The sequence below is a fragment of the Bufo bufo genome, chromosome 6 (assembly GCF_905171765.1).
Source record: "Bufo bufo chromosome 6, aBufBuf1.1, whole genome shotgun sequence".
Lineage (NCBI taxonomy): Eukaryota > Metazoa > Chordata > Amphibia > Anura > Bufonidae > Bufo > Bufo bufo.
Genome location: NC_053394.1, coordinates 282,511,946 through 282,538,447, shown reverse-complemented (window position 1 = coordinate 282,538,447; position 26,502 = coordinate 282,511,946).

Here is a 26,502-nt window from a genome sequence, read left to right as displayed (position 1 = left end):
TTGTTTTCTTTTTTATATTTTGTTTTGGGGTCTTCCGAAATTTATAAAAAATAAAATAAAACTACAAAAATAGCTTCCACCTACACCGCCACATCCACCGCCTCCTTAACCTCCTACTCCACTTTGACCGCCCCCTCCTAGTTCAAGATCTTGATTTTTTTTAAATTCTATGTTATTTTAATTCATTTCCCTATCCACATTTGTTTGCAGGGCAATTGTCCTGCTCTTCCCCCAATTTTGCTTCCTTTTGCAGCCCTCTAGCCCTTTCTATGACTTTTTTAGAGCCATTTTAGTGTCCCAAAATTCGGGTCCCCATTGACTTTAATAGGGTTCGGAGTCAAGTTCGGGTCCCGAACTTCCAGGTGTTTGCTCAACCCTACACCCACTTTATCCAACTTCTATGTCATAAAATGTGGAACAGATAGTTCATGAAGATTCTGAACAGCACATCTCTCAATGTGTTTACACCAGAAAACTGTCAAAACTGAATTGATAATTCTCCTGCTTCCCTTCTATAACAAAGCTGTCTGCCTGCAGCCACCACTAGGGGGAGCTCAGTGCATAGGAATTCATGCAGTTACAATTGATGCAATTAGAAACTGTAATAATCTGTTTTCACTGAACTTGCTCTGGTGGTGACTGCATGAAAATGCAGTGTTTTCACATCAGGAAGAGAAACATAGAAACATAGATTACTTTTAAACCTTTGCCCCTCTAATTTAAAACTATGTCCTCTTGTAACAGTTTTTCTTCTTTTAAATATTCTCTCCTCTTTTACCTTGTTGATTCCCTTTACGTATTTAAAAGTTTCTATCATATCCCCTCTGTCTCGTCTTTCTTCCGAGCTATACATGTTAAGGTCCTTTAATCTTTCCTTGTAAGTTTTATCCTGCAATCCATGTACCAGTTTAGTAGCTCATCTCTGAACTCTCTCCAAAGTATCAGTATCCTTCTGGAGATATGGTCTCCAGTACTGAGCACAATACTCCAAATGAGGTCTCACTAGTGCTCTGTAGAGCGGCATGAGCCGCTTTACTGTTATCACTTCTTTAATTATTTTTAGGTTTTTGATCCACGTTTAATGTATGACATATAGGTTAAACGGACGCCTCCAACGGATGCCATACAGTGACATCTGTCACCATGGGTTTCCATTTAACATTCCGTTGACATAAACATTTTCTTGCTGGACTCTGCAGGATGGAAAATCATAGTGTTCTACACCTTTGCATCCTTTTTTTTTTTTTTACACATATATCGACTATTTGAACCTCACATGAGGTTATCTTGTGCAAATTCACATCCCAAAGTAGAAAAAAAAAAGTCATAAAAACATTTATCAAACTGTAAAAGAAAACTGGCTTAGCTGCCCACAGCAACCTTTTATTTTCAAAAGGGGCTCTGAAAAATGAAAGGCGGAATCTGATTGGTTGCTATGGGCAACTAAGCCAGTTTTCCTTTACACCAGTTCTATAAATTTCCCTCATTAAAGGGGTTATCCCATGATTAATATAAAAAAACGAAAATTAGACATCATATAGTACATGACAAGTTATTTCTAACAAAGCAAAAGCCAGCCCTGTACCTCCCATGGAATCAAGGATCTCCCCTTTCATTGCTCCAGTTGCTATGCTAGATGTACAGGGGATATACAAAGTCTACACACCCCTGTTAAATGTCAGGTTTCTGTGATGTAAAAAAAATGAGACAAAGATAAATCATTTCAGAACTTTTTCCACCGTCTTTTAGGTAGAGGGAAGAAAAAATATAAAAATAAAATAATATGGTTGCATAAGTGTGCACACCCTAAACTAATACTTTGTTGAAGCACCTTTTGATTTTATTACAGCACTCAGTCTTTTTGGGTATGAGTCTATCAGCATGGCACATTTTGACATTTTGCCCACTCTTCTTTGCAAAAACACTCCAAATCTGTCAGATTGCGAGGGCATCTCCTGTGCACAGCCCTCTTCAGATCACCCCACAGATTTTCAATCGGATTCAGGACTGGGCTCTGGCTGGGCCATTCCAAAACTTTAATCCTCTTCTGGTGAAGCCATTCTTTTGTTGATTTGGATGTATGCTGTGGGTCGTTGTCATGCTGAAAGATGAAGTTCCTCTTCATGTTCAGCTTTCTAGCAGAAGCCTGAAGGATTTGTGCCAATATTGACTGGTATTTGGAACTGTTCATAATTCCCTCTAGCTTAACTATGGCCCCAGTTCCAGCTGAAGAAAAACAGCCCCAAAGCATGATGCTGCCACCTCCATGCTTCACTGTGGGTATGGTGTTCTTTTGGTGATGTGCAGTGTTGTTTTTGCGCCAAACATATCTTTTGGAATTATGGCCAAAAAGTTCAACCTTGGTTTCATCAGACCAGAACACCTTTTCCCATATGCTTTTAGGAGAATTCAGATTGGATGTTTTTCTTCGTAAGAAAAGGCTTTCGTCTTACCACTGTACCCCATAGCCCAGACATATGAAGAATACGGGAGATTGTTGTCACATGTACCACACAGCCAGTACTTGCCAGATATTCCTGCAGCTCCTTTAATGTTGCTGTAGGCCTCTTGGTAGCCTCCCAGACCAGTTTTCTTCTTGTCTTTTCATCAATTTTGGAGGGACGTCCAGTTCTTGGTAATGTCACTGTTGTGCCATATTTTCTCCACTTGATGAGGACTGTCTTCACTGTGTTCCATGGTATATCTAATGCCTTGGAAATTCTTTTGTACCCTTCTCCTGACTGATACCTTTTAACAATGAGATCCCTCTGATGCTTTGGAAGCTCTCTGTGGACCATGGTTTTTGCTGTGGGATGCAACCAGGGGTCAAGTCCTGGGAAAAAAAAGCGTGGGAACTCACCCAAGATCCACTGCCACCCCGACCCCCCCCCCCCCCCCCAAAAAAAAAACGTGAACAAAAAGTGGAATTTGCGCTATATGTCTGTTCAGGCGTAATTCGTCTCTTTCATATTATAAGCTCCCCTTATATATAATTTACTTACAGTTCTGAAGACTCAGGGGTGCTGGCTGGCTTGGCCTCAGGGGTGCTGCCTGGCTTGGCCTCAGGGGTGCTGGCTGGCTTGGCCTCAGGGGTGCTGGCTGGCTTGGCCTCAGGGGTGCTGGCTGGCTTGGCCTCAGGGGTGCTGGCTGGCTTAGCCTCAGGGGTGCTGGCTGGCTTGACGAGCAGAAGGAGTGTGGGAGACTGTGAGGCCTTTTTTCTCCAAGCTGCTCCAGAAAAAAAAAAAATCATTACACCTCAGGTCAGACCACCAATCAGACCCCCAATGTTAATCAGACCTCTCCATCAGTCCCCAGTGCCTCTCCATAAGCCCCCAGGCCCCCCAGTCAGTGCCTCTCCATCAGCCCCCAGGCCCCCTAGTCAGTGCCTCTCCATCAGCCCCCAGTCAGTGCCTCTCCATCAGCCCCCAGGCCCCCTAGTCAGTGCCTCTCCATCAGCCCCCAGTCAGTGCCTCTCCATCAGCCCCCAGGCCCCCTAGTCAGTGCCTCTCCATCAGCCCCCAGTCAGTGCCTCTCCATCAGCCCCCAGGCCCCCTAGTCAGTGCCTCTCCATCAGCCCCCAGTCAGTGCCTCTCCATCAGCCCCCAGGCCCCCTAGTCAGTGCCTCTCCATCAGCCCCCCCAGTCAGTGCCTCTCCATCAGCCTCATAAAATAAAAACACTTACCCTCTCCTGCTCCTGGACACCGCCACTCCTCTCCTCCTATGCGATGATCCTGCTGTCGGCTGTGCTGTGAAAGCTGCGCACAGCGTGACGTCACAGAGCGCCTCAGCCCTCATGCCTGTGCGCAGCCCTGCACAGCCGACAGCCGAGGACCAGAAAGCGGTGAGTACAAAGCCTTCACCGCCTCCTGGTCCTTTTGCCCGGCGTTAAAGACGGGCGGCCCTGAAAGGGAACAGCGTTCCTGCTATGAAAAAAGTGCAGGAACGCCGTTCCTACACATTCCCGCAGGACTCGAGCCCTGGATGCAACTAAGAAAATTTCAGGAAAGACCAACTAGAGCAGCTGAACTTTATTTGGGGTTAATCAGAGGCACTTTAAATGATGGCAGGTGTATGCGGACTCCTATTTAACATGATTTTGAATGTGATTGCTTAATTCTGAACACAGCTACATCCCCAGTTATAAGAGGGTGTGCACACTTATGCAACCACATTATTTTAGTTTTTTTTGTTTTCTTCCCTCCACCTAAAAGATTTCAGTTTGTTTTTCAATTGAGTTGTACAGTATATAGGTCACATTAAAGGTGGAAAAGGTTCTGAAATGATTTATCTTTGTCTCATTTTTTTACATCACAGAAACCTGACATTTTAACAGGGGTGTGTAGACTTTTTATAGCCACTGTATATCTAACTGGCAGCTCAAGGGGAGTGTCCTTTCTGCTGCAGCTCAGGAGCATGTCCTTTCTGCTGCAGCTCTCTCCCTGTCATAGATCAGGAGGCAGTTAAAGGCCGAAACTGAGCACGTGCAGCCATCTCAGTAAGTAGGACAAAGAAATAAGAAAAAAACAAACAGCAGGTGTCACTATACAGACACATTTTATTGAATAACTCAGTGGCTATACAACATTTTTGATGACATGCAGTTACAAAAGTATTCAGATTCAGGTGCTGGTTTAAAAACTGTAGAATATATTTTTGTGGGACAACCCCTCTAAGCCCATATTGTTCTGTCACTAGTTATATTCCTCCAGACACCTTCGTTACCATGCTTCTTTGTTCACTTAGCTGGCATATCCATCTGAGAGCATAGTCCACTAGCATCAAGACAGCATACCGCATAACATCAGCAAAGTTTTGAGGGTCACATCCCCTTTGTCAAGCGTCTAGCCAAACTATTAGGTCATATAGTATACTTTTAAGAATGGTAACTAGTCTCACTGTTAAATTAACATCTTCTTAATACCTCCTGCGGTCTCGCTCTTTCATCCATGAGTAGTCCGCTGCCTCTAGAGAAGAATATGATGGCACCATACAGCGACACTTATAGTGCCTACAGAATTGTAACAGTCATAAGGACTATATTACATGGTCTATGCATGCAACATTGCTGCGTACGTGGGCCCTAAGACTAAGAATAAATGAATCCATAATGTAATCTGTCAGCCGTAGCAGCCATCCTGCTTCTTAACATTTTCTGGGTATCAACTTAAAATCGCGCACGCACAAAAATGACAGTATAAAATACAAAGATGCTAAACTTTCCATGTGGCATGGCTTTCGGGGGTGCAGTATACCGCAGTATTATAGGGGGTCAGTATAATACGGTGGTGTCTTATCATTGAACAAGACCCTCAACCAACACTTTTCTCTTCGACATGAGAGGTTTCCCTCACCTCCCCCCTTCTTGATATAACAGGGGTTAAGGAGATCTCAGAGAGAGCACGGATTGTGGGAGGAAAATCTGAAGCATAAAACCCATATAAAATGTCTATAGAATCCACAGATGCTCTGAACCCTTATTACGTGTCCTTTCCCCTCCTACGCCAAGAGGGCGGCACGCTGGGCTACAACAGCATATGCCAACAAGGTTGCACTGCTAACGGATCAGCTACCACCTCGTGTCACTCTGCTAATATTAGACTCGGAAAATTATACATGTTGTGTTTTACATGGAGACCTTGTTTCAGCTTTCAGTACTGTACACAGAAAACAGGAAAAATACCAGGACCTGGCTGTGAAACGCAATTGTCAGTGACGGTCAACGAGGCGATTTGATGGCCCTAACACACATGAAAGTAATGTCTTACAAGTGAAATCAAAATGATCTTCGTGTGTGAGTATTGCAGTGGTGAAGTCTGTGATCTCCAACCATTCCTGATTTACAAACAAAGGTTCTTTTCGAAAGCTTAAGAGGTTTGTGCATGAAAGGGGCAGGAGGTTTAGCAACCCTCCCTTCCCCACTTGGTGGGATCTGTAAGGGGAGGCTTACCTAATTTGTTTCCCGGCGCTGGCTCCCCGCTCCTTGTCCTCCTGGACTGCGATGCTCCGTTGGGCTCCCTCGCTGTAAACATCTGGTTCGACATCGCCTGCAGCCAATCACTGGCTGTGGTGGTGACCATCTTCCCTTACGTCAGGACAAATGATTACATGATGAAAGGGGATCCAGTCTCCACTACTGCCAGTGATTGGCTGCGGCGATGTCAAATGAGATGTTTTCAGCGAGGGAACCGAGTGGAGCATCGCAGACCTGAAGGAGAAGGAGCGAGGAGCCAGCCAGGTAAATAATTTTCCCTTTACAGGTTCGGCCAATTGGGGAGGGGATGGGGGGGGGGAGTTGCCAACCACTCCCCCCATTCTTGCATAACCTCTTTAAATCCCTTGGGGATCTTTTTTCTGGACAACTTATCTCAAAATCACGGACAGACAATATTTTTTATGGACAAAATGCAAAACTGTAATAAATGATAAAGATTATAATATAATAAGTAATACCTGGCTATAGTTCAATATACTGATAAGAAATATACACATCACAACCGGAATGTACACCAGTCAATAATGTGTCAAATTATGGCACCCATAAATATTGAAAATCTAACATGAAATTGTGGGATTACCTTAAAATGTAACTTTTAATAGTCAATCATAAAATGATAGGCCCATAAATAGTTGCCAAATTAAAACATGCATGCATCCATCATTAATCACGCACCACCGAATAGTGAAGGTATAGGCAAATGTAGGATGTACACAAATGCTAGGAGGGTGAGCTAGAAAAACAGGGATATCATTTAAGAGGGAGACAGATGTTGGGTCTCTTCCCCTATATATCCCTGTGTTCTAACTCAAATTAGAACCCTCACTGTATGTCCCTGGGTGTCCCTTAGTTGCAGTGACGATGACTGCCCAGCTTCACACCAAGGGTACACACAAAAGGTACCTAAACAAACGGGACGAGTTGATGCCAGTTGACCTCCCGTCCTTCTGTCCCTGGCTGTAGTTACACATGAAGCCATTCTATGTCGATGTACGGTACATTAAATTGGCAGTCTTTGATGGGAATGGAGTCTTTGATGGGAACTTGAGTAAATTCATTACTCAAGTTGACTTGAGTAATACGTATACACCAAATTTATTAGGCCTCTTGCACACGAACGTATTTTATTTCCGTTTCCGTTCAGTTTTTGCGGTTTCCGTTTGCAGTCAGTATGCGGAACCATTCATTTCAATGGTTCCGCAAAAAAAACGGAATGTACTCCGGCATCCGTTTTTTTGGAGGATCCGTTTTTTTCCACAGATCCCTTGTAATAAATGCCTATCCTTGTCCGCAAATGTGAAAAAAGTAGGACATGCACTATTTTTTTTGCTGAAGGGAAACACGGACAACGGACGCGGAATACAAACGGATGAACTAATTTCAGTCGAGCAAGTTTTCTGCCCGGATGCGTTTCTTTTTTACAATGGATAGCCTTTGGACTGAACCCTGACCCATTCATTTCAATAGATATGTGCACATGAGTGTTGTTTTCACTGACCATCTGTCCATTCAGGAAAAAGCTCAGCATGTTCTTTCTTCAACCATTTTTCATGCAGCACTGGTCCATTCAAGTCAAAGGGTCAGTGAAAAAAAACTGAACCACACTTATAGGACTGTCGGTTTTTCACTGACGGTTACTAGATGTTGAGTGCCATTCTTTAGTTTGTCTTCACGTGTGTGAAAAATGCATCAAAACTGATCACGTCCATGCAGAAAAAATGCAAGAACAGATTTTCAGAAAGCACTGAAGCAAACTAAGGGGGAAACTTTAGACAGAACACTTGTGTGTAAAGAGCCTTTTTCTATAGTTTTTCTTCATGTGCGTGAAAAGCGAATGCAAAACTGACTCAATCCTGATGGAAAAAACTGAAACAGTTACACAATTACAGAAAAAACGGATTTAACTTGCATGAAAAACCATCAGTTTTTCACTAAACAGACCCTGACACTTTCCATATCGCTCATGTGAAAGAGGCCTTAGGGTACTTTCACACTAGCGGCAAGACGGATCCGACAGGCTGTTCACCCTGTTGGATCCGTCCTGATGCTATTTCGCCGTGCCGCCGGACTTCCGCTCCGTCCCCATTGATTATATTGGGGACGGGGGCGGAGCTCAGGCGCAGCACGGCAGTGCATGGCGAGAGGCCGCCGGACTAAAAAGTCGGACATGCAGCACTTTTAGTCCGGCAGCCTTTCGCCGTGCACTGCCGTGCTGCGCCGGAGCTCCGCCCCGTCCCCATTATAGTCAATGGGGACGAAGCGGCAGTCCGGCGGCATGGCAAAATAGCGGCAGGACGGATCCGACAGGGTGAACAGCCTGTCGTATCCGTCCTGCCACTAGTGTGAAAGTAGCCTTACAGTTACAGTTACAAAATGTATCTTGCACAAAAAATTCTGACATTTTTACATCAGCCAATTCCCCCCTATGTGCATATCTGAGTATCTATCTAATTTCTACTGAAATATATTCAGATAGTTACCTATAACTAGCAAACAAATGATTTTATGTGCTATTGAATTTTGATATTTTTGGATTTAGCCTCAATGTAGCCATAAGGCCTAAGAAAAGGGAAAATGCAGTTCAGCCGCATGAGGAGCTGAGGTTTCCACGTTAATCTGACAGGAAGACCTGTTCTGGTCATGGCAGGGCAGTGGTGACACTCTGGACACAAGGGGGGTAGCGACCATCTGCTGTTTGTGTAATTAGGTCTGGAAGTGGCATTAGACTGAGGGGATTTATTACCGCTTACTGCTCACATGTTACCGCATTTCCTTCCCTTATTAACCCCTTCTTATGTTTTGCTGTTCTCTCAGTGGCATCCCTTAAAGGGGTATTCAGTTTTTGTATCAATAAAGCTTAACCACTGTATGGATGAAAAGTTATGGGACTTTCTAATACCTGTATACAGTACTTTATGTCTCAGACAGTTCTTCCCCATTTTCAATATATGTGTTGGCTGTCAGTGAATGAGAACACCCTATGGTTACATAGATAGTCTGGCTATCAGCTGATACAACTGTATCCATTCTAGGCAATGCGTTGTGGGCTAAACAGTCTGGACTGTAGACTGATACATTGTAACAAACTACCAGAGAGATGTGTGCTGCTGCTGAAGTGTTTAGCTCACAAAACATTGTCTAGACGAGATACAATTGTATCCGCTGCTCAGCTGACAGCAGGCATATCTATATGGCAAGGGTGTTCTCATTCACTGAAAGCCAACAGATATATTGAAAATGGTGAAGAAGTGAAACACAAAGAGATTTATCAAAACTGGTTAAAGGGAAACCTGGCTTAGTTGCCCATAGCAACCAATCAGATTCCACCTTTCATTTTGCAGAGCTGCTTTTGAAAATGAAAGGTGGAATCTGATTGGTTGCTAGGGGCGACTAAGCCAGTTTTGCTTTATATCAGTTCAGATGGATTTCCCCCATAGTATATTAGAAAGTTGCAGAACATTTCTAAAGGAAACTTTACCAACATAAAACATTTTTGCCCCCCCCCCACCTGTTATACTACAATGTAGAATGCTCTATTCTCTGATGCTCTTTCCTCAGTTCATGATAAATCAGATATTGTCTGTAAAACCAATGCAATTACCACATATGAAGCAATAGCAAACATCAATGAATGGTAAAGCAGGATGGTCAGGAGGTCAAGGAGTGTCATTAACAAGGCACATGGCTGGCAGATGGCCAGGGATTATACAAGGGCATCAAGAAGACAGTTTTGTCTCCAGCAAGGCAAGGGGACGTCTGGTCCATCAGCGAGCATGGCGTTTTTGTAGAAGTGTTTCATATTTATTCCTGAGCAAGAATCCAGATTGTGTGAGAATAAGGGCTCATGCAGACAAACTTATTTTTTGTCCCTGGCGCAATCACTTCAGTAGGGACACAAAAGATGTGGACAGCACACCGTATGTCCGTTCCGTGGCATCCGCAAAACAAGTCCTATTCTTGTCCATATTACAGACAAGGATAGGACTGTTCTATTATGGCCCGGACGTTCCGTTCCGCAAAATGTGGAACACACACGGTAGGTATCGGTGTTTTGTGGATCTGCAATTTGCGGACCACAAAACAGACAATGGTAGTGTGCATGAACCCTAACAGTCAGTCTTCACAGGCTGCTACAACACCTCTATACTGGAACAGCCATGGAATTTATCGAAACTGGTGTAAAGGAAAACTGGTTTAGTTGCCCATAGCAACCAGTCAGATTCCACCTTTCATTTTTCACAGCTCCTCTGGAAAATGAAAGGTGGAATCTGATTGGTTGCTATGGGTATCTAAGCCAGTTTTCCTTTACATCAGTTTTGATAAATCTCCTCCAATGTGTGTGAGCTGTGCACATATTTATTAGGGCTCATTCAGACGGCCGTTTGCTATCCGCAAAACGCGATCCATTTTTTTGCAGATTAGATGCTGACCCATTCTCTTCTATGGGGTCCTTTTCTATTCCACGGTTCCGCAAAACAAATAAAACATGTCCTATACTTGTCCGTGAAAATCAGGACATGGCCCCATTGAAGTCTATGGGTCCACAAAAATACTGAATGCTATCCGTTTTTATACGGCCGTCTGAATGAGCCCTTATTCAGCAAGCGGGCATGGCTTAGCAGAATGAGTCATGGCTTAAAGTGTGAATCTTCAGTTTCAGCTGGCAGGCTGTGGGCACTTGCTAAAAAATCTTAATTAACGGAAAACCCCTTTAAGCCACAACTCATTTTGCTAAGTCATACCCCCTTTCCTTTCTACACTGCACCAAAATTGTGACATCATTCTGCTGCAAACATCTGCCGCAAGTCAGTCACTGTGATAAATTGTGAGACTGCTGCCTGTATGAGTTTACGCTGTCTAAATTGTGGACAATATTAGTAAATATGCCCCCTTGTACCCTGGTTATGTAATACAGTATATTATGTGATATATATTATTTTTCTGTTTCAAGGGGTTGTCCAAGCATCCCCATCAGATGTTTGAAGAGACTAAAGCACCACGGCCTCTTTCTAGGCCACTAACATTACATTCCTCAGTTACATGGCCTAGGCGCAGATGTAATGTCCCGGAGTGCCATTACCACTTCTTTTTGGCACCTTGCAACCATCTCCTATGTGCTAATGTATATTATCTAATGTATTTCATGTCATCTCCTAATAATGTGCATATTTATGTCTATGAAACTGTTTATGTTCATGTAATTGCCTGGTCTACCAGCAGATGACGGCAACAAGGCAGAGTTAGTTTCTCTGGAGAGGAACCATCTGGTTCCTTCCAACCCTCTCTAGAGAGGGAGGAGTTTTAGGTAGTGAGTAGGTCAGTCTACCCTACTCCCTCGTGGGGAGAGGTTGCGTGAGGAGTCTTGTCTGACTTAACCCCTGCTAGGGGAAGGCAGCAGGTCTGGTCCTCTCTCGACAGGTACTGTTAGTCCTACGCCAGTCTTATCACTGGAGGTTGTGCACATCCAAGCTAAAGCTAGAACTTGAGGTACTCCAAAGCCAGGACAAGAAGTTCCTAGGATTGAAGTAAGAGACAGACTACGGACAGCTACACTAAGTTCCAGCAGAAGAGGAAAGTTCCTATTTACTCCAGCTAGCAGAGCTGATATTGTTGCAGATAAATATTTGCCTGCCAAAGTTAAGCCAATACCTGCTGATGACCAAGATACCGTTTGGAAACTGTTTGGATTACCGTTTATGCCAAGTAAAGCTGTGTTCAACGTTACTACAAGTCTGGACTCCATTTATTCTACCTACTCATCATCCAAGTTCACCTACCCCCTTTTGCACTGCTTCGGACCACACCACGTCTGGGATCCACAGATATCCAGGAAGGAACACCGTGACACATGTATATAACATCTACAGAGACTGTAGGCCACCCTGCACCACTCTGGCAAACCTACCCCTGGGTACCAACATTACTATCTACAAAGGGAGCCTTGTGCTTCCACTGTTTGACCGCAGCTGGCGTCATGTTTACTTGCTATATAAGAGGGACATATTTCGTAGAAACCTCCTAAGGGGCAAAGGATACCCCAGGCACGGCCTAGTGGGCCCATTGCACAGATCAGTTCCATTCAAATGCTTGGTAACTTCTAGAAGGCTGCAGCGCTCACTGGAGCACCACAGCCTCTTCTAACAGCTGATGGGGGGGGGGGTCGAAAGTCCGCCCCACCACTGATCACATACTGATGATCAATCCTGAGAATAGGTCATCAGTGTTAAACACTTAGACAACCCATTTAATATGCCCCTTTTACCATATAGCACCCATAAATTCTGCTCAAGGCTCATGACTACAGGTGAAACTCGAAAAATTAGAATATCGTGCAAAAGTCCATTTAGTACAGTAATGCAAATTAAAAAGAATTGCATTAATGCAGCTTAAAGGATAACTGTCATATTTTTATATTTTTTGCTAAAGTGTAGGGCAAGTGATAGGTAACAATTTTGCAATAGACTTTATTTAGCCAAAACGTTAATTTTTGTTAGAAAACTGGGGCAGAAATGGCCCTTAGCAGCACTCTTCAAAAGAGCGTTGCTAAGGGCCATCCGTCCATTAGAAAAGACTGGCTGTGCAGACGCTGTGCTTCTGCCTCCCGTGCTTCCCTGGGAGACAGAAGGCTGGGCACAGGAGTCTTAGGAGTTAAAATTACATTTATATTCCCCCTATCTCTGCAATCTAATGCTCCGTTACATTCACTGACCTGCGATCCCTGTGATAATAATTCATGTAGCAACCGCTGGAAGTAGAAGCACTGTGCGCAGTGAGCCGGCTGCTACATGAATTATTATCACAGGGATCGCAGGTCAGTGAATGTTTAGCAAAAAAATTAAAATATGACAGTTATCCTTTAAAATTGAAGATTTTCCGAGCTATTGTAACGGAAAATATAGATTTTATTGAAGACAGGAAACGAACATTGTTCTTAACTTTCTTTCACTACTCCCATAGCAGCAAAAACTATTACAACAGGTGAATGAAAAGTTTTTTCAAAACAGGTAATCAGTATGTAAATGAGGAATCACAGGTAGCCAATCAATAAGCATCCCAGTTTATATAAGGTGAATAGAGCATAGACCCCTCCTCTTTCTTGATGACGACCAGAGAAGGAGTGGATCCGGTTTGATTTAATCCGAATAATGCAATCATGGAATAGTCGTAGGTTTAGACGATAGGAAACTGGAGTAACAGGAACTTTTGAGGATGTATGAAACTGTGAATTATCCAGGATGTTCTAGTATGCTACAGAGATAAAATATATACAGTTAGGGTTGGGTTAATAGGGAGGGACAATGTTCGCCTCCTGTCTTCAATAAAATCTATATTTTCCGTTACAATAGCTAGGAAAATCTTCAATTTTATTGCAACAGGAGGCTCTCATTGTGCAAGTTTAAAGCTAAGTAATAAAGATTCATAACATAGACATAGAGACATGAGAGTCAGGTTTGAAATAAAACGTTTTAAAAGTGGATTCTGAAGACCAGTCTGCGGCCTTCAGAATATCAGAGAGGGAGCCTCCTTTTTGGAATACTTTAGTGGATACTGCGCCTCGAACTGAATGGGCACCAAAGATTGATGTGTTAATCCCAGCCATCTGCATGGTGAGCTTAACCCATCTGGATAGCGTAGGAGAGGATACCGGAAGATGTGCTTTACGAAAAGAGATAAGAAGTTGGGACACTTAGAGGGGTGCGTAGAGTTTGGGTCATAAGTTCATATGTCTTTAGACAACGGACAACACATAATTTATTATGGGAGGGGAAAGCTGGGTAGAAGACTGTGTGTAGATCGGTTTTGGTTCGTCTAACAATACGGAAGGTTACTCTGTTAGGGGTAAAAGATCTGTTAGAGATGTCCAACGCTCTGACGTCTGAGACTCTCTTAATAGAGATAACACTTAAGAGAACCGTGAGTTTAAAGGAAAGTAGTTTTAGGGATAGGTGTTCGTTGTCTTACCAAGATAAGAAGAGGTTTAGGAGGAGGGTAATATCCCAAGTAGAAGGATATCTAGGCTCAGGGGGATTCCTAAAACGTATGCCCTTCATAAGTCTGCAGACCATCGGGTGTTTACCAACAGGGATGGAGTTAACGGGGGTATGTTCCGATGATATGGCAGATCGGTAAAGGTTTATGGTTCTATAGGCTTTTCCTGATTCAAAGGATGCGGATAAAAAATTTAAGATGTGGGTAATAGATCCAAGTTCCGTTGAGAGCACCAATGAAGCCAAATTTTCCAGGCTGATCTATAAGCCTTTCTGGTACCTTGTGCCCATGCGTCAGAGAGGATGTCGAGAGTAGATTGTGAAAGGCCGTGATCGAATCTTGATTGCCCGAGATCAACCAGGCTACTAATGATAGGTGTCCCGACAAGATCAAAGGATGAGGATGTCCTGAAGGATCTTGGAGGAGATCCTAGGAAAGTGGGAGAATTCTTGGAATATCTATGGCCAGGCTGAGTAGAGTGGGGAACCATGTTTGAGACGGCCACCAAGGAGTGATGATCACTAATGTGGATCTCTGGGATATCGTCTGAAGCAGAACTCTGGGGATTAAAGCGAAGGGGGGAAAAGCGTAAAGGCGTCTTTGTGGCCAGATTTGGCGAAGGGCATCCATGGCCAGAGCATCCGGATCTGGGCGCCAGCTGAAAAAGATGGGTAGTTGGGTGTTTAGTCGTGACGCAAATAGATCCATGTGGAGGGGACCCCATAAGTTGTTGATTTGTTGGAAAAGGAGAGGATTCAGTTGCCAGTCGCTGGAATCCGATAGGTATCGGGAGTTCCAATCGGCAACCGAATTGATCAAACCCGGAATGTATTCTGCTTTCAGGGTAATGTCCTTGTCCAAGCAGAAATACCAAAAATCCTTGGCAATGTCGCTCAACATTTTGGAAGTGGTGCCCCCTAAACGATTGATGTACTGTACTGCGGCAATATTGTCCATACGCAGTAGGATGCAGCAGTGTGACTTGTCTTTCGCAAAGCTCTTCAGAGCAAAAGAAGCTGCCAGGAGCTCCAAGCAGTTGATGTGTAGGTGAGATTCTGTTTCTGACCATTTCCCTCCTGTGGAATAAGGGCCGCAACGAGCGCCCCAGCCTGATTGACTGGCGTCTGATTCTAGGACCAGATCTGGTAAGGAATTGAATATGATTTTCCCATTCCAGATCTGGATGTGTTGGAGCCACCATAGAAGTTCTTCTTTGGCTTCTGGAGATAGGGAAATGTTGTTGGAATATTGTAGGCCTTCCCGTAGATGTTGTGCCTTGAGTTGTTGAAGGGCCCTGTAGTGTAAGGGGGCGGGAAAGATGGTTTGTATGGAGGCCGATAACAGCCCTACTATCCGTGCAATAGTGCGTAGGGATACTAAATGTTTGTTTAATACTGATCGGATTTCCTTCAGAATCAGGGAGAGTTTCCTGGTAGGGAGACTCAGGAGAGCGGAAACAGTATTTATATTGAAACCTAGAAATTCTATTTCCTTGGATGGGTAAAGAATGGATTTCTTGGAATTGATTAGGAACCCCAGATTGGTGAGAAGGGATAATGTCCACTGTGCATGAAGTCGAATTAGAGGAAGGGACTGTGCCATAATTAGGATGTCGTCCAAATAGATGATTAGACGTACACCCCGGGATCTTAATGATGAGATCACTGGTTTCATTAGCTTGGTGAAGCACCAAGGGGCCGATGATAGGCCAAATGGGAGGCAAGTAAATTGCCATTTTTGGTAGTTCCAAAAGAATTGTAGGTAAGATTGATGGTGAGGGTGTATAGGAACAGTAAGAAAAGTGTCTTATAGGTCTATCTTTATGAGCCAATCCTGAGGGAGTAACAAGTCCCTGAGAAGATGGATTCCCTCCATCTTGAAGTGATGGTAAGTTACAAAGTCGTTGAGGGTTCTTAAATTTATGACCGGTCTGTGACCCCCATCTTTCTTTTTTACTAGAAAAATGTTGCTGATGAAACCCGGTGATAGGAGGGGAACTTGGATGATGGCTCCTTTGTAGAAGAGATCTTTTATCTCTGATTCTATGAGGTTTTGGTCTGTGGTAGAGAAGAATATTGGTTGAGGTATGTGGTTTTGGGATGGAGGGGATAGGAAATCTATTTGATAACCTGAGATAGTATTCAGGATCCATGAGTCTGAGGTTAGTGAAACCCAAGTCTGGAAAAAGTCTTCCCCCTAAGGGTATGTGGGTAGAAAAGGGTATTAGGGTAGAAAAGCTTACCTGATGATGGTCTTGATCTAGGGAAGCCTCGATAGCCTCGGGCTCTCCATGGGCGTCCTCTGGTAGGGAAGAATGGTGTAGGTATGGCAGAAGATGTGGAGGTGGTAGGTCTGTTTTCTGTGTGGTAAGGGGCCTGTTGAGACTGTCTGAAGAATGAGGTTCGGCTGGGAAAGCGACCCCTGCCTTTCCCAGCCCTGCCAAAAAATTTTGGTTGCCCTACTTTTCTAAGGGATGTTTTTGCTTTGTCAAGAGAGGTAAATACTCAGACAAATTTTCCAATTTCTTTAATGAGGGTGTCTCCGAAGAGAAGACCCTCTGCTGAGGAATCTGGTTCTGAGTTAGCCAGGTGAGAAAGCTGTGGGTCCAGCTTCATTAAGATATTTAGTCTTCTCTCTGCGCTGATGGCAGAATTAATATTGCCGAAGAAGCATACGGCTCTTTGTGCCCAGCCGCGGAGTACTGCAGTATCTACTGGTTGGCCTGTAGCGGCAGCTTGTTCGGAATGGTCTAGTATTTTTGTTAGAGGTCCTAATAGGTTTAGGACTTTGTCTTGACATAATTTGAATGATCTGTCCAGGCCTCTTTTGGGATTTCTACCCATTTTATTTAGGTATTTGGTGATGATGGGGTCAAATTCCGGAGTCTGTGAAATTTTCTGAGGCAGGGTAGGTCTCGGACACTAGCACAGGCTTCCAGTATCCGTAGTTTCAGGTGCTGCACATCTCGTATCTTCACAGCATAGACGATTGCCTTCAGATGATACGAGATGTGCAGCACCTGAAACTACGGATACTGGAAGCCTGTGCTAGCATTTCTCCTGCGGTGTTGCTATCAGTGTGTGAAGAGTGGGAGAAAAGGGTTGCATTGACAATCCAACACAATGGGCAGCACATTGAACACATTTTGTAAGTGGTCAGAAACTTGTAAATAACTCATGAAAGAATAAAGTTACGTTAAAACCAAGCACACCATTGTTTTTCTTGTGAAATTCACAATAAGTTTGATGTGTCAAGAGACTCTCTTCCTATTGAAAAAACAAAAGTTGGATTCAAAATGGCCGACTTCAAAATGGCCGCCATTGTCACCACCCATCTTGAAAAGTTTCCCCCCTCACATATACTAATGTGCCACAAACAGGAAGTTAATATCACCAACCATTCCCATTTTATTAAGGTGTATCCATATAAATGGCCCACCCTGTATATATTATATATATATATAGAAATATATGTATATATATATATATATGAATGACTGTATTAGGTATACTTAGAGGAAATTAGGTAAGTTATGTAATTAATTAATTAGTCGAGTGTATTCAGTGAGAGGTGTGGAGTATGCTCTGTGAGGTGAAGAGACGCACTCTGAGGAAAAATCGGGAGCGCGCGTGAATTACCATACAGATTAAGCAGAGTGCCCGAAATCTCGCGATATCTGAGATTACGGCGTTCAGTGTGAGATGGCGCTTCTGAATGCAAGGGAGCGAACGGGAGACTCGTATAGACGGAATAGAAGTAAGTAAGACAACATTGAAGGTGAAATGGAGTGACAGAAAAGAGCAGAAGATTATAATAGTGGTTAAAACAAAAAAATTCTTATGCGCTAGTGGAATAAACGGCAATAGGGGATTCAGTAGGTAACATATAGGTAATACGAATATAATTTAAATGATTAAAGCAAATAATTTGCAAATTTTTACCTCAGAAATGAATTATAATAACAGAAGAAAAAATCTATACTTGTGCTCGGATCGGCTCATGCTGAGAGGGTACCCTACCTAAGCCTATACTCCACCCCCCCAACCTAGAAGCAGCAGAGTTATGCCGGAACTGCTTATCGAAGGGTAGCCTAAAGGGGGCTACCCCAATGATGAGACCTGAAAGAAGGGAGGGCTCCTGGGTGGGTTGAAATCGTTCGAACCGACAAGTGGGGGGAGGAGGGCCAGGTTTAAATAGTGAACGCCCCGCCTCCCCTCACACAAATGCGGCACTCTTAATTGCCTACCACTTGTGCTCGGATCGGCTCATGCTGAGAGGGTACCCTACCTAAGCCTATACTCCACCCCCCCAACCTAGAAGCAGCAGAGTTATGCCGGAACTGCTTATCGAAGGGTAGCCTAAAGGGGCCAAAAGAACCATGCATAGGAGTTAGAAAACTTGCTAACAGAAACTACAGACCAAAACTCGAAAGCCAATGATATTTCGTATAAGGATCCGGGATATTACGCATGGAACACGCGGAACTGCGACGACCCAACCGTTTGATGACATGTACTGGCACCTAATGCATGGACGCCGCCCCTGCCGCGCCCATGCGGAAGGAATGTCTTGTGATCCAGCGAGGACCGACCCCTGAACCTGTCAACTAACCTGAATGTACGTAAGAAAGGCCGCGGAGGTTAGCCGGGCATTGCCTAGTTAGAGTACGGGAGAACATGCCGCTTGGACTAAATACTACGCAGCCAAGCCTCCAAGGCCTGCACCGGACACCATCTGCTGTCCGTGGGAAAGTATCTGACCGCCACTGGTTGCCCCGGCCGTGACGTCTTGGACGAGGCCAAGGTGAGGACATAGATGGACCCGCGCCGGATGAGCTGACCTTTCCGCAGGCACCCAGCCAGCGTATTGGTGCCCATGAGCTCGCCTGACCTGAGGAATCCATGGAAGGCCAGGTACAAGGCTGTTTCTACCAGAGCGCTAACCTGTGGCCCGAACGGTTTGCCCCTGCAGTTTGCCTGTCACGGCCTGAACAAGCTACCGGTAAATGGCTGACGCCCATGTCGTTTCACAACAGACATCTTGCGCAAACCCTTCAACGCCGCTTTGATCGGGTGGGCGGAGAAGAGTGACGGTAGGTCCGGATGTAGGATGTACCAATGGTGCTGAATACCTGCCAGGTATAGTTAACAATGCTATAGGACAGGTTTAATTGAGAGTGGCAAAAACCCCGACAAAGCCCAATAGGTGAGTGATAGGCCCCCCTTTTTTTTTTTTTTTTTTTTTTTTTTTTAATCTCCATGCGTGAGAGACTCTAATGGCGGAGTCCTGTATGTAAACCTAAAGCGGAGAAGCCATGCGTGAGAGACTAATGGCGGAGCCATGCGTGAGAGACTAATGGCGGAGTCATATGTGTAAAACTAAAACGGAGAAGCTCTGCGTGAGGGACTCTAATGGCGGAGTCATATGTGTAACCTAAAACGGAGAAGCCATGCGTGAGAGACTCTAATGGCGGAGTCATATGTGTAACCTAAAACGGAGAAGCCATGCATGAGAGACTCTAATGGCGGAGTCATTTGTGTAACCTAAAACGGGGAAGCCATGCGTGAGAGATTCTAATGACGGAGTCATATGTGTAAACCTAAAACGGAGAAGCCATGCGTGAGACTCAGATGGCGGAGTCATATGTGTAACCTAAAACGGGGAAGCCATGCGTGAGACTCTAATGGCGGAGTCATATGTGTAACCTAAAACGGAGAAGCCATGCGTGAGAGACTCTAATGGCGGAGTCATATGTGTAAACCTAAAACGGAGAAGCCATGCGTGAGACTCAGATGGCGGAGTCATATGTGTAACCTAAAACGGGGAAGCCATGCGTGAGACTCTAATGGCGGAGTCATATGTGTAAACCTAAAACGGAGCAGCCATGCGTGAGAGATTCTAATGACGGAGTCACATGTGTAACCTAATACGGAGAAGCCATGTGTGAGAGACTCTAATGGCGGAGTCATAAGTGTAAACCTAAAACTGAGAAGCCATGCGTGAGAGACTCTAATGGCGGAGTCATATGTGTAACCTAAAACGGGGAAGCCATGCGTGAGACTCAGATGGCGGAGTCATATGTGTAACCTAAAACGGGGAAGCCATGCGTGAGAGACTCTAATGGCGGAGACATATGTGTAAACCTAAAACGGAGCAGCCATGCGTGAGAGATTCTAATGACGGAGTCACATGTGTAACCTAAAACGGAGAAGCCATGCGTGAGAGACTCTAATGGCGGAGTCATAAGTGTAAACCTAAAACGGAGAAGCCATGCGTGAGAGACTCTAATGGCGGAGTCATAAGTGTAAACCTAAAACGGAGAAGCCATGCGTGAGAGACTCAGATGGCGGAGTCATATGTGTAAACCTAAAACGGAGAAGCTCTGCGTGAGAGACTCAAAAATGTATTTTTTATTTATTTATTTTTTTATTTTTTCACTATCAACCACTTAAGCAGCTCCCGTATGGGCACAGCTCTGAGTACGAGCATGAATAGCATGGTATAACGCAGATCACCTGCACGGACTAACTAACATCCTGTGCCTAAATAACCCCCTTGGAACCTAATGTACGGCCGGCAGCAGGAAGCCACCGCCTATGATCTGCTCCCTCTGACCGAGCCAAGTACTCCTTCCCCTGATCCCTGCCTACCTAACGGCACGGCGGCCCGTGCCAGACTTTATTGAAGATGAGGAGCCTTTACCCCCAGCCGCGTGGGGAGCTCACGCTGCTCCCTGGCAGAATGCACCAGTGCGGGGGAGCCCCCCTCCTCAGCTAGGGCCGACTCACCGCCGGCTGGACACTCGTACCGCGTGGGGAGCAGCGCCACTCCCTGGCAATGTGCACCGGATCAGAGGGAGCCCTTCCTTTACCGTGGGCCCCGGCCCCCGCTGGTTTGAACCGTGTGCCGCGTGAGGAGCCGCACAGCTCCCTGGCATTGTGCGCCGGTGCGGGAGTGCCCCCCCTCACCTAGGGGCTGGTTATTGTGACTGGAACCCGCTGGGAGACTGAAGCCTAACTGGACCTACCTGTGACCGTGAAGGCTGACCTCCCAGGCCGTGGCTGACCCACGTGCGTAGTCGTGACGCAACTACCCGTAGATGCCCACCCAGTGCCTGTAGTTAACGGGAGTGCGACCGAGTCTGTGGATGTGACCGACTAGCCCCTGTAGTCGTGAGGGGACCCTACATCGAGAGTAGCGGTAACGGACCATCGCCTGTAGACGTGGTAGTATTACCTCATGAGTCTGTTGACATGAGACTAATGCCTGCAGTCATGGCCGGTCTTAATAATGAGTCTGTAGTCGTAACGGATTTGTGCCTGCAGTCGTGGCAGGGCTTTAGAGCGGGTCTGTAGTCGTGACAGACTGATGCCTGCAGTCGTGGCAGGACTTTATAACGAGTCTGTAGTCGTGACAGACTGATGCCTGCAGTCGTGGCAGGGCTTTATAACGGGTCTGTAGTCGTGACAGACTGATGCCTGCAGTCGTGGCAGGACTTTATAACGAGTCTGTAGTCGTGACAGACTGATGCCTGCAGTCGTGGCAGGGCTTTATAACGGGTCTGTAGTCGTGACAGACTGTTGCCTGCAGTCGTGGCAGGGCTTTAGAGCGGGTCTGTAGTCGTGACAGACTGATGCCTGCAGTCGTGGCAGGGCTTTATAAGGAGTCTGTAGTCGTGACAGACCTGGCAAAGCAACATTCCTATCTATACCATTATTATTATTATTTTTTATTTTTTTTATTTTCCCCCCCACCAAAGGCCACGACTGTAGGCGCCACCCTGTAAGAGATGCGCCAGAGGCCTGGACATAATAGTCCACCATCCCCCGTCCCCCAAGCCTATGCAGGAGAAAAGAGGGGGTTGGCACCCGCATGCACCACCCCTGACTCACCTGGCGGCCATGACAGCCACGAACCCCACAGTATTGTAAGTTAGCCCACCACCTGTGGACCTGAACAACCAAGAACAGATGTGTGAGTGAGCGCACGCCAGCTGGGCGACACTTCACTCATGCCACCGCTCCCTAGCTAACCACCGGATTATTGTGACTGCGCCCGAACCAACCCCCTGACTGACCGTATGGGCTTACGGGCGGCCCGGCTGCGTGCGCAAAGTGACGTGGCCAGCCCCCCTCCTTGAAGCCCTCTTTATATTTGATCCTTGAACATATTCCAAATTTTATTTAAATATTTTTTTTTTTATTTTTTTTATTTTTTTATTTTTTATACTCCTGCCTTAGTACCTAGCCACTGTGCCTGAGCAGAGGAGCCCTGCACCTGGACTGCAGTACCAGTATGGGCCTGTAGGTGTCGACCATCCCCCGCCCTCTCTCAAGCCAGGACCTGCTGGAGCGCAGCAAGCCAGTGATTCCCTTCTAGGTTAGAATTAACCATTGAAATCCTAACTTGTTATACAGTGCACATGTCTGAGTATCTGCTTATCTTGTCTTGCCTTAGTTTGGCGCAGTAAAGAAGATGAGTTTATTCTGCAGCGGATTCCTAGACATGACTGAAAGTCACATAAGCATGTCCACCTTAACAGCCTCGCTAATTGTAATTACCAGGAGAACGTGCATCAGGATCGGCTGTGAGGGATTTGCGCTCCGCCATGTGGAACATTGCATCCCGTGCCCACCGCTATCGACTATTTGTACAGGGAAAGCCGCGGCGTATTAATCGCCTATAGGTTTCGGCTTCCGTCCCCTGATCCTGCAGCTGGACCTCCGCTTACTGATTGCAGCTAATGAATAGATCCCTGTGTGAGCGGACGGCGTTTTCCTCTACGGCGGAACGTTCTGATACGGGAGTGAGTGATATATAACGCTGCGTCGTGGAGCCGACGGCCGGCGTGACCGATGCTCAGGGTATGCGAGCGGACGTCGTGACCCGTCGCTGCTGAGCCACAGGTGAGGGGTGCCTGCCTGGGGGACGCTGCATGTGGGAGCGGGGGTGCTTAGCGCAGGGCCTGGAGCGGATCGGGGTGCCTGTCTCGGGGTGCCGGAAGCGATCGGGAGTGCGGGAAGTCTCCAGCGCAGCTGGGGACCGGCGGCACGCTCGGCAGCCCCACATGTTATACATAGCGAGACGGGTGTGCAAGCCACCCTGCCTACCTAATCACCGTAGCGACGAGCTCGACGCAGCCGATCCCCCGATCCTCCAGTGACGCATGCCCTTCTCTGGCACCAACCCACAAGCCGATTCGAAATCGTTCGAACCGACAAGTGGGGGGAGGAGGGCCAGGTTTAAATAGTGAACGCCCCGCCTCCCCTCACACAAATGCGGCACTCTTAATTGCCTACCACTTATCTCTTGTTTGGGAGCAGCAAGAAAGAGGAGGGGTCTATGCTCTCTTCACCTTATATAAACTGGGATGCTTATTGATTGGCTACCTGTGATTCCTCATTTACATACTGATTACCTGTTTTGAAAAAACTTTTCATTCACCTGTTGTAATAGTTCTTGCTGCTATGGGAGTAGTAAAAGAAAGTTAAGCACAATGAGAGCCTCCTGTTGCAATAAAATTAGAATTTTGTGAAAAGGTTCAATATTCTAGGCTCAAAGTGTCACACTCTAGTCAGCTAATTAAGCCATACCCCCTGAGCAAAGGGTACCTCAAAATTGGGACTTTGGGGTTTCATAAGCTATAAGCCATAATCATCCAAATTATAACAAATAAAGGCTTGAAATATCTCGCTTTGCATGTAATGAGTCTATATCATATGTTAGTTTCACCTTTTAAGTTGCATTACTGAAATAAATGAACTTTTCACGATATTCAAATTTTTCGCGTTTCACCTGTATATTGAATTGTATGTGAGCACTAGTTGTACATAGCAGCAGTTGTAAAATATAACTTCCTTATGCAGCGGGCCTGACCGCAGGGGCAGTATGTGAGTGCACGGTGGGCTGATGGGGGTAGTAGTCGTACTCACGGTTTTGCAGCTCCCTGGGTCGGCGTGCAGTGATGAGGAAGACAGCACTAAATCCTTCGGGGCACTCTCTATTGCAGGGAACACCAGCCAGATGGAAGTTGAGGTGCCCTTGATTGTAATGGGTATGCTTATGGTGCTTTGGTGGCTGGGCCCCTGTGTTCGTTGTGACGCCAGAACCGTAAGGTGCAATTAGGAGATAGAGTTGAATGAAGAGAGAGACAGTAGTTGAACCAAACAGGAACTTTACTAGTAAATTGTAGTCTTGCAATAAGTATCATCCAATAACAGAACTTTGTCATAAATACAGATGGTATAGCTGTAAATCCCAATAACAGGCTCAGTGAGGTGGTGTATGTAGGTTCCAGCTCAACTGTGTAGGAATGATCTTACTTGTACTTGGTTCCTGATCTTGCTCTGGTTACTCAGCCTTTCAATAATAGTTTGGATCCTCTGTAAGTTCTATTCTGCACTTTGCAATTCAGCAATATTCAGTGCTTTAGTGATTCAGTAATTCAGCAACCCAAGGTTGGTCTCGCTCATGGCAGGCAAACTCTCTGCTCCATTATTTGAAAAGGTTGCACAAGATACAGCAATTATGCTCTTAAACCCCGGAAGGGTCCCTGGAATGGGTATTACAGTAAAGGATCAATAAGTCCTAGTCTTGGACTAAAAAAGTTGAAGTAGCTTCACTCCTTGGGCTAGGCCCAGGAGGACAGAGACAAGTCTGGCTCCTCTCCTCTCCTAACTCCTCACTCCTAATCTCCCTAACTTCCTGTGGCTGACCTATATAAATGGTGACACCTAGAGGTGGATATGTGAAGTGCATTGAACCAGCCTGAGATAAGAATTTACAGCATTGACAAAGGAAAATACAATAAATAGTGCAAAAGGACATAGGATGGCACAAACAATTTTGGAGTGTTCCCATCCACCTGGAGTGGGACACTACATTTATGGAAGCTACAGATAATGGGATCCAAAAGGTGCTAAGGCCTCTTGCACACGGCTGTTGTGGGTCCATTGGGTACCCAATGCATGGGCAACGTCTGTGCGGTGGCCAGGACGGATCGAGACCCATTCAACTTGAATGGGTCCGTGATTCATCCGCACCGCAAAAAAAAGTTCTATTTTTTTGCGGTGCAGAGGCACGGACAGAAACACCACGGAATCACTCTGTAGTGCTTCCGTGGGGTTCTGATCCGTGCTTCTGTTCCGCATCTCCATGATTGTGGACCCATTCAAGGGAATGGGTCCGCATCCGTGATGTGGAGTGCACACGGGCCTGTGCCCGTGTATTGTGGACCCGCCGTATGCGGGCCGCAATACGGCCACGGACACACAACGGCCGTGTGCAAGAGGTCTAACAATGAGCTTTTATGACTGAGGGGACCTTGGTACAAATTTTTAATTAGGACCCAAGTGCTTCAAACTATGCTTAGATTTTAAACAGCACAAGTCAGCAGGAACAACCCTATTAAGCCAGGCATACTGTCTGGTAGAGTTGATTCTGCAGATTTAAATGATACGTACCTGTCTGGGAAAATCTATTATAGAAAGCTGCGGGGCGGGTCTGGGTGGGGATTTTGGGGGTCAAGGGGAGGTGACCGGTGCTGAACTGGTCAGCACCGGTCTCCTCCGAGGTGAGGCAGGGGACACCGGTGTTTGGTGTCCCCTGCCAGCGCTGCGATTTCTTTTGCAAATTAGGTCTTTCTGCTGGAAAACAGCAGAGCTGAAGTGCACCAAGTGGCTAGACCCCATCCATCAATGCACTGAAGCCCTCATTTGCATAAGGTCTAGGGTCTCCACAAAAGTTAATCTGGCCCTGTTGGGTCACCCTGGTACTTCAGTGGCCCAATACAAACCAAAAGCACTTTTATTAGTATGGTAAATTGAGACCAAATTTTTTAAAGCTCTGGCATAGTAGGGTGCATTCACACGACTGTATGCATTTTGTGGTCTACAAAACGTGGATCCACCAAATACAGATGACGTCCGTGTTGCATCCTTATTTTTTTAAGGACCAATTCACTTCAGTGGGTCCGTGGTCCGCATTTGTGGACAAGAATAGGACTTGTTCTATCTTTTGCAGAACGGACATACAGATGCAGAAAGTACATGAATGTCTTCCCTGTGCTTTCCGCATTCCGAACAAGGACCCATTGGGCCACAAAAAAACGGATGCAACACGGACTTCATCCATATTTTGCGGATCGGCATCTTGCGGATTGCAAAATAGAAACGATCGAGTGCATAGGGCGGTATACTGAGACAGTGGACAGTCATGGCCCCTGCAATGTCTGCAGGCATCGGATACGCCATGACTATATGCAGTCTGCCCAGCGGGCACTGGGTTCACCATTTTTCGGAAGGTGAAGACAGGTGTCTTATCCGTGCCTTGATGAGCATGTGAAAATCCAGGAAATCCATGTACACTTAATTCATTTTTTTATCCTTGAAAACATACCTGCACTAATTTCTTTAAAAAAATCTATGTCTAATGACTGTTTCCTCAGCCCCCATAGAGTTCTCTGTTCATCCTCTTGGCTTTTTATAGTAAGAAGTAGCGATTGGAGTTTGTGTCACTT